Source organism: Zingiber officinale, chromosome 10A (assembly GCF_018446385.1).
Source record: "Zingiber officinale cultivar Zhangliang chromosome 10A, Zo_v1.1, whole genome shotgun sequence".
In the NCBI taxonomy this organism is placed as follows: Eukaryota; Viridiplantae; Streptophyta; class Magnoliopsida; order Zingiberales; family Zingiberaceae; genus Zingiber; species Zingiber officinale.
The window spans coordinates 37,807,584-37,817,787 of NC_056004.1; positions in this window are offsets into that span (position 1 = coordinate 37,807,584).

Genomic DNA, 10,204 nt, shown 5'->3' on the forward strand with positions numbered 1-10,204 from the left:
TCGATCGGACTAGCGGATCTTGGCGATTTTAAGTTTAGTTTTACCATATAATTCTGTGTTACTATTATTGCTGCTGACTAATGTAGTATTGTAGGAAAGGCCTTACTGGATCAGGTGATCAGACATTGAGTAGAGAAAGTCGAAACAAGTCTGGAGGACCAATGTTTGATAGGTAGGTTGAGGTAAACAACTGGAGGACCAACAGTGTGGTCGTGTTCCTGAAGGGAACAACCTAAGGTCACTGATCCAACTGAACATACCGGGAAGGTTTCCAAGTTGAGATCAAGATAGTTGAACTGTTAATTATCATTACTCATGCATTTTATATATTATTGTGCTAATCTATATTTTGCAGGAAAATACTATTTAACATTGTTTTACAGGTTAGTCCTGATCGATCGACCAAACAGGAGGATTGATCGACCGAACCAGACTAACTCAGAATAGACACAAATTCAGATCAAATCAGAGTGAATTCGATCAGAGCTTAATCGGTCGACCGAACCAAAGGATCGGTCGACCGAACCTTGATGATGTGGCATAGATCACCTCGATTAGAAGCAGAGAAGGAAGCTAAGCTGATCGATCGACCGAACAAGCAGATCAGTTGACCGAATGATACCTCATCAATATAACATTAAGTGAGAATCTCGATGAATAGGGAAATTATCTGTTCGGTCGACCGAAAAAGGTGATCGGTCGACCAAACACTTCAATGACAGTAAATGCCGAAGATCGAATCAGCATCAGACCTCAGCGAAGATGGAAGGTAGCTGGTTCGGTCGATCAAACTTGGGGATCGGTCAACCGAACGTCGACGATTCTTATAAAAGAGAGCACGAGGTCTGAGGCTGAAATACAGATTCTGATCGATTTGAAGTTCATCTATGCACAAGCTACTCGTGCTACACGTCTTCTACACATCTTCAAGCAAGCAACTTCATCCGACCGACCAAGCTTCATCTTCTACTCTTGTCGGTATAATTATTTAAAGCTTGCATTATATTTGATTTAAAAGAAGATAATAGTCTGTTACTATCTTCTATTTGCATTTGTATGATCTGCTTCTTTCTGAGGATTTTGAAAAGAAGGGTTTTAGTGGATTGCCCATCGGTGCGATCAAGGATTGCAGGCCTTGGAGTAGGAGTCGACCTAGGCTCCAAACCAAGTAACCAAACTTGTTCTTTACTTTTCTGCTGCACTACTTTATTTTTAAACGAGTAAAAGAAAAGTTTTTTAGAGTGCGATATTCACCCCCCCTCTATCGCGCTTACTCGATCCTACACAAACGGTCTAGAGGACTAGTTTGACAAAAGGTAAATTCTCTTGAGAGGAGTAGGTGAGGATGCGTTCCCGTTCAGAGAACAGCAGGCGTCTGTTCGACTTAGGATTTTACTAGAAATCTGAAAGTTAGAACTAGATAGTCTAAAGATTGTTAAATTAATCATATTTTATTATGCTAACTTTATTTTATAGGGTATTTTTGGTATTTGGACTAATATGTCATGCAGGAAGTGAAATGCAGAAAGAATAGCTCGGATAAATAGTGTTCGAAGCACCTCAGGTGCTGTTAGAGGCGCCTTGGCCGAAGCCTCGTGTGGAGAGGCTCAGAAGCACCTTCCATGTGATTGGAAGTGCCCTGGAGACTAGCTCAAAGGTGCCTTAGAGCACTTGTAAGGCGCCCTCTGTTGGTGCAGTTTTGTACTAACAGTCTAACTCAGGTTTTGATGAATGACAAGTAAGTTAAGTTAAGTTCTGTTGTGATCTAACCACATTATTAAGTGTATAGTACGAAGTCCAGATAGGTTGACGGGCCGACCGAATATCTGGCAAGAAAATCAGATAAGTCGACGGGCCGACCGGATAGCTGATACAAAGACCGGTTATCTAGTAAGAAGTCTAGCTAGGTCAACGGGCCGACCGGATAGCTGGCATGAAGTCTAGACAGGTTGATTGGCTGATCAGATGTTTGACAAACTGGTAAATTAAGATAAGTCACTGGAGGAGAGTGACCAAGTGAGGACGCGTCCCGGTTGAAGAGACAGTAGGCGTCGATCCAGTTTAGGTCCATTTGAGATCCCTAAGCTGAGACCTTGACTAGTTCCTAGTACTGGGAGGATAACAACTAATTACTACTCTTTATTATTAGATTATTATTTGTCCTAATACTTGTTTTGAAGGTTATTTGGACTAACGTTGTTTTACAGAACAAATAGAGAAAAGTTACCTTAGGATGAATAGTGTCCGAAGGCGCCTTCAAACAATGAAGGCGCCTTCATACTGTTCATAGAAGGTGCCTTCCATAGGATAAATTTTGGCCGAAGTCCTAGATAAGTGCCAGGCTGTTTGAAATCGAATTTGCCTTATTAGAGGTGCCTTCCATGCCTTTTATAAGGCTGTCTCGAGAAGGCATTGTAATACAACCGATATACGAGCTACTACATGTCTATTTAAACTTCTGACTGCTCCAGACTTCTACTACGACTCTGCTAAAAAGCTACTACACCTGATGGTTGTTCCGAGGACTTCTGATCACGATCGGTAGACCGACATCGACACACGAACGCTTCCACATTCAAACTCTAGGTGTTGATAACAAACTTTACTATTGTACTTATATTCTGCAAACGGAAAGTGTAGCCTGTTACACTTATCGGCCGAATTATTCTCTGTATTTGATTCCCTCTTCCAAGGTACTGAAAGAGGTATTTAGTGGATTACCCATCGATAGGTCCGCGGGACCTGAGTCTTGGAGTAGGAGTCACCGAAGGCTCCGAACCAAGTAAATCGCTTGCGTTTTCTGGTGTTGGGTTTTTGTTTTAATTTTCTGCTGCGTACTTTACTCTATTTTTTAAAACCGAAAAGAAAAGTTTTGAAAACCACGTGATTCACTCCCCTCTCACGTGCGATCAATCAAACAAGTGGTATCAGAGCAGGTTTTGCTCTAAATCGGTGCAACCACCAATCAAGCCGGGGGAATCATTTTTAGATTTCTTTGTTTTTCGCATTTTATTTGAATTGGTAAAACTTTACCTATTTAGATAGTTTTTTTCATTCGATTTTAATTTGAGATTGGTGCAACACCTCTCAAATTTTTCTATATTTTTTTATCTTAAACTTTGCTAACCCAAGACCAAGTTTTGATACCTTCTTTAGTTTATCTTTGCATCACTCAAATGACACAAATTGAAGGGTACAACACCGTTCGTCCTCCCCTATTCAATGGTGATGACTTCCCGTACTTGAAGTAGCGGATGGAGGTATACCTGAAGACCGACTTCGACCAGTGGTTCATCATCACCAAAGGCTACAAGGCTCCTGTCGACACCGCCGGAATTCCATTGGACCCAGAACAGTGGAATTTGGAAATGAAGAAGAAGGCTCAGATTGAATTCAAGGCTCTCAACACACTCTAGTGCAAGCTAACGAAGGAAGAACTGAACCGCGTTGACCCACAGAAAAATGCAAAGGAGCTGTGGGATAAACTTATCGAATTGCACGAGGGAACCAATGATACGAAGGTAACAAAAAGGGATCTTTATTTAAATAAATTATTTAACATAAAAATGCAGGAAAGAGAATCTGTAAGTTAACTACACGTGAGGATAAAAGACATTCTCAATGGACTTCACACCATCAGCCACCAGATGGAGAACCATGACTTAATAAGGTATGCTCTAAACGCATTTCCTCGAAATTCACTGTGAGCATCCATTGTGGATGCCTATAAGATTTCGAGGAACTTGTCTAAATTAAAATTAGATGAGTTATTTTGTGAATTAGAGCTGCACGAAAAGACTAACGCCTAAACCGAGAAAGGTATTGCTCTTATTGCAGGGGCATCAAAAGAACAATCCAGAACTAAACCTAAACATGAAATTGAGCCTGACCAAGACTCAGAGGATGAAGAATACCTGGTGAACCTGGTAAGAAAGATGTTCACCAGGAGAAAGAAGAATTTCAGCAAAAAGGACCTGCAAAAGATCAACTCCTCCTCAAATTCCAACAGTAAGAATGCGACCTGCTTCGGATGCAACAAGAAGGGGCACTACAAGACTGGTTGCCCGAATTTGAAGAAAAAGAAGGCCCTCAAAGCGATGTGGGATGAATCGTTCAGAGATGAATCAGACGGTGGAGAACTGAAATACACCAACTGTAATGCCCCGCCTTCTACTGACTAGGCTGTAAGGCCGGGGGTTACATTGTGCTAAACTGGACTATAAAGTGCGGAAAGCTATACTAATTAAAATCTCTGCTACTTGCTGTAAAATCTGGAATCTAAACTTCTCATATAGTCTAGGAGCTGAAATCAGCTGTTTCCAGCTGAAATCAGACTTCCCCAATCGATTGAGTTGGGACTCAATCGATTGAAAAGTTTTCAATCGATCCACTGATCAATTCAACGTGCTTCTGTGCATAGAAGAACCTTCTGAATCGATCAGCTAATCGATCCAGTCTGGCCAATTGATCCAATGATCGATTTAGTAGCGTTCTGTATGTGGGGAGTTCTCCCAATCGATCGGCTGATCGATTGAGAAACCTCAATCGATCAGCTGATCGATTCAGCAGCTCTCTGTACGCGGAAGTTACATTTCAATCGATCGGCTGATCGATCAAGGACTTCTCAATCGATCAGCTGATCGATTCAGCTGCTCTCTGTTCGTGGGGAGTTACTTCCCAATCGATCGGCTGATCGATTGAGGACTCCTCAATCGATTGGCTGATTGATTGGGTTTCTGATTTCACTGAAATCCCACACGAACTCATACAGAACTTTCAGAATTCAACTAAAACATAAAACAATACTACTAGGCATGTTATTACTCATACCTTGCTATCTAATATCAAGACAATTAGCAGTCTGAGCATGGCATAATACATAGTTTCACAATTCATGATACTTAACATCCTAAAAGTGCAGAAAAGTAACAACATAAGGAAATACTAAGTTTTTAAATTCGCTAGTTCCCAAAAATCTTTATTCCAGGTTCCTTCTCACACACATCTTATCGCATTGCCCTCTAGCCTCCGCTAATCCATCTTCCCTTTACCTTTATCTGCAGTATAAGGAAAATGAAACTATAAGCTTGGGAGCTTAGTAAGAACCATCTACCTCACAAAACATGCATTCGATGAAATCATGCTTTTAAAAGATGCTATTTGAAATACATGCTGATGATCATACTGAAAATGCTAAAAACATGGCATATGGACATGTAAATCATGACAATCAAATACTGAACATAAAACTAATTGTTGTATCATCAAGGAAACTAAACCGATACATAAGATAAGCTAAAACTTATGTTAGGTTAATGCTGAAGCTGAACTGTATTCACCTAACTGAGTTGTGAAGCTTTAAAAACTACTTTCATAATAGATAAAAATAATAATCATGCTGCTGATGGGCCTGACAACTGTACTTGCTATGCGCGCATCCCTAACTAGACCCGAGGTAACTAGTCCCGAATCCAGTAGGGTTTACTAAGTTATCTAAACCTAGGGACGACTATGGGAGCCCAACCCAGGGACAACTGAGAGTCCAGTACAGTGCCACTGATAAAAGTAAAATACTGTTCATAAACTGATTTATCTTATCTTGCTCTTACTAGGTTATCTGAACCTAGAGGCGACTATGGGAGCCCACCCATTGGACCGTAGTCCCATATAAACTGAAGCAAGACTATGTATGCTATTTAAAATGCATCTATGACATTTAACTGAGCTATTAAATTGCCTACTGTAGCATATAATTGTACTAGTCATTTTATCGAGCACTTGGTGTGCTCTAACCCTGCATATGGCTACACTAAGAACATAAAAGCGAATTAAGAACATAAAAGCGAATTAAGAACATAAAAGCATACAATTAGCTACTTATACTGCAGGTGAGGGGTTACTTACATCCTGCGCTAAGTTTTCTTACAATCCGATCGCTAGGTTTCCGGAGAAGAAGACCTTTTCGGCGATCCTCTTACGTCTACGCGTTCTTCTCGCGGAGGGGAGCGTCCTCGTGCCAGAGTTATCGCTGGAAGGTGCTCCTACGACCCTAGGGATGGAACCCTAGGTCTCTTGAGGTTGGCGTGCCGAGAAGGTGCGGGAGAAGAGAGAGGGCGGCGTGTGAGGGTGAGGGTGAGGAAAGTTGCCGATCCAAAATAATAAACCCTCACTCAAATTCTCTATTTATACGACCCCACTCAATTATAAATATAATTTCTCTCCTCTTATTTCAGCACACCCCTGTTGGGGCCTCTTGGTTACTAAAGTCACCCTATAAGTCATAGGGTCCATAGGTCGCGGGTTCAATTCCCGCTTAGGCTGTTTTACGTTTTTATTTAATTTTGCTACTTCTGCTACTCCAAAAATTCCATAAAAATATTCTAAAATTCCAGAAAAATAATAGAATATTTCTAAAATTTATTTTGAGAATTTTCGGGCATTACAATCTCCTATATCTTATAAAAAGTTCGTCCTCAAACTTAAAATAACTCTGGGTACTTTTGTCTCATACTATCTTCTGTCTCCCAAGTTGCCTCTTCTGTTGTGTGATTTTGCCAAATGACTTTTACTAATGGTGCCTCCTTGTTCCGCAATTTCTTAACTGCTCGGTCTACTATCTGAATAGGCCGACTGTCATAGCTGAGGTCTTCGTGGACTTGTACCGACTGAGGTCAATCACCTGGGTGGCATCTGGGATATGCTTCTTCAACATAGAGACATGAAATACGTTATGGATAGCTGACATCTCCTGGGGTAGCTCTAGCTCATATGCTACCTTGACAACTCTTCTGGTGATAAGGTATGGTCCCACATATCTGGGACTTAATTTGCCCTTCTTCCCAAAACACATTACTCCCTTCATGGGAGCCACTCAGAGGAATACTGTATCCCCAACTGAAAACTCTAAAGGTCGACGCCGTGTATCAGCATAGCTTTTCTAGCGACTCTGAGCTATCTCCATCCTCTGGCGGATCTGCTGTATAGCTGCTGTGGTATCTGCTACTAGATCTGTCTGAAGTTCTAGTTCTTTCTGTTCACCACTTTCATACAGCAGATTGGAGATCTACACCTCCGCCCATAGAGAGCCTCGTAGGGTGCCATGCCGATAGTGGCCTGATAGCTATTGTTGTATGCAAATTCTGCTAAACACAGATATTTACACCAACTTCCCTTGAAGTCTAGGGCATATGCTCGGAGCATATCTTCAAGTACCTGATTTACTCACTTCGTCTGACCATATGTCTGAGGATGGAAAGCTGTGCTAAACTTTAACCTGGTGCCCAATGCTGACTGTACACACTCCCAGAAGTGTGACGTGAATCTACTGTCTCTGTCTGATATAATGGTCTGTGGGACTCCATGCAGTCTGACAATCTCCTTGAGATACAACTGAGCCAGCTGTTCCATGGAGTAGGATATCCTGATAGCTAAGAAGTGGGCTGATTTAGTCAATCTGTCGACTATTACCCAGATGGCATAAAAACTATTCATGGTTCTGGGTAGTCCCACTATGAAATCCATGGAAATATCCTCCCACTTCATTCTGGGATCTGAATAGGCTGCAGAACTCCTCCTGGTCTCTGGTGTTCTGCCTTGACCCTCTGGCAGGTCAGACAGATACTGACATATCTAGCGATGTCTCTTTTCATCCCAGGCCACCAAAAACGTCTCTTTAGGTCTTGGTACATCTTGGTGGAGCCAGGATGTATCGCATAAGGAGTCCTGTGAGCCTCGTCTAGGATCTTCCTCCGTAGTTCCTCCTGATCCAGAACGCATAGTCTGTCACCAAAATGTAATATCGGACACTCTGAACTCTCCACTTTCTGATTCTGCTAACCCTTGCTTGATTTTCTGAATTTCAGGGTCCTGATCCTGAGCTGTCTGGATGTCACCAAGCAGGGTAGATGCTAATGTCATAGTAGAGAGTTGCCCAACTATAAGTTCGAGACCGAAATCTATAATCTCCTTTTGTAGGGGCGGTGATATGACTGTTAGGGATAGTAAGGTGGCACTGGACTTCCTGCTAAGTGCGTCTGCCACCTTATTGGCCTTTCCTGGGTGGTAGAGGATGTCTATGTCATAGTCTTTGACCAACTCGAGCCATCTGCGCTATCGCATATTCAGATCCTTCTGAGTGAAGAAGTACTTCAGGCTCTAATGATCTGTATACACTCTGCACTGAGCTCCATACAAGTAATGTCTCCAAATTTTGAGGGCGAAGACAACTGCTGCAAGCTCAAGGTCATGAGTAGGGTAGTTCCTCTTATAGTCCTTGAGTTGTCTGGAGGCATAGGCGATCACCCTGCCATTTTGCATCAGTACTGCTCCGAGTCCTAATTTAGAGGCATCACTATAAATATCAAAGCTGTCTGTGTTTTCTGGCAGAGACAGAATGGGAGCACTGGTCAATTTTCTTTTTAGCTCGATGAAACTGTTCTCACAGTCCTCTATCCACTGAAATTTTCTGTTCTTTCTGGTGAGAGCTATCAGTGGGGAGGCTATCCTGGAGAAATCCTCTACAAATTTTCTGTAATAGCCTGCTAATCCCAGAAAGCTTCTGATTTCACTAGCTTTCTTAGGTCTTTTCCAGTTACTCACAGCCTCTATCTTACTGGGGTCTACCATGATACCATCTTTGGAGATGATGTGACCCAGGAAGGGTACCTGATCGAGCCAGAATTCACATTTTGTGAACTTGGCGTACAGCTGGTTCTGCTGAAGGGTCTGCAGTACTATCTTCAGGTGCTCTGCGTGGTCTTCCTGAGTTCTGGAATAGATAAGAATGTCGTCGATGAACATGATAACAAACTTATCTAAGTATTCTCTGAATACCCTGTTCACGAGATCCATGAAAGTAGCTGGAGCATTCATCACACCAAAGGGCATGACTACGAACTCATAATGTCCGTATCTGGTCCTGAAAGCTGTCTTGGGTATATCACCTTCTTTAACTCTCACCTGGTGATATTCCGATCTGAGGTCTATTTTAGAGAACACTGCTGCTCCCTTTAGCTGATCAAACAGGTCATCTATCCTGGGAAGAGGATACCTATTCTTAATCATGACTTGGTTTAGTTCCCGGTAGTCTATACACGGGCGCATGCTCCCGTCCTTCTTCTTCACGAACAATATAGGCGCTCCCCATGGTGAGTGACTAGAGCGTATGAAGCCCTTGTCGAGCAGCTCCTATAGTTGCTCCTGAAGTTCCTTCAGTTCTGCTGGAGCCATACGGTAGGGTGCTTTGGAGATGAGATTTGTACCGGGGATAAGTTCTATCTCAAATTCAACCTCCCTATTTGGTGCTAGGCCTGGTAACTCCTCAGGGAAGACTGCTGGGTAGTCACATACAACTCGGACCTCTTCTAGCTTTTGGTCCTTGTCCTGACTGGTACTGACTACATGTGCTAGGAATCCCGTACATCCTGAATCAAGTAGTTTCTGTGCTTTTAGAGCTGAGAGAAACTTCTTTGCCTTTCTTTTTGGTTCTCCGATGTACCCAAACTGCACTCCTACTTCAGGTTGGAATACAACTTCTGTTTACGGCACTCTATGGAGGCACCGTATTTGATCAGGAAGTCCATTCCCAAGATGACATCATAATCAGCCATATCTAGCACAACCAGATCACCAAAGAGTTCTCTGTCCGCTATAATGACTGGCACTGCTCGGAGCCAGTGCGTGGATGCCATGATTTCTCCTGAAGGTAATGTTGTCAAAAACTGACCACTAAGTGCATCTGGAGTTATTGCTAACTTTTTGGCGAATGCCATGGATATATAAGAATGAGTTGCCCCAGTATCGAATAAGATAGTTGCATTTTACTGTAAAATACTGATATGACCTGTAACAACTGTCGAGGCATTTGCTACGTCCTCTCTGGTGAGTGAGTAGATCCTCGCATTCATCGTGGCTGAGGGGGCTTCTAGTCTGCCTTGGCTGATGTGTGAACCATCTAAAGCAGCCTGCATCTGGTGCAACTGGGCTGGTTTGTCTCCGTACTGAATCGGCTGCGGTGGGGGAAAACTGGTCTTGTTCGGGCATTGCTTAGCCATATGCCCTTCCTGGCCACATTCGAAGCATCCTCGTGTGCCCTTGTGACAAACTCATGGGTGGAATTTCCCACAAGTAGAACACTTGGGATAGCTAGGCTGTTTACTAGCTGGTCCTCCTTTTGGGTAACTCCCTGGTTTCCGTTTGTTACTGG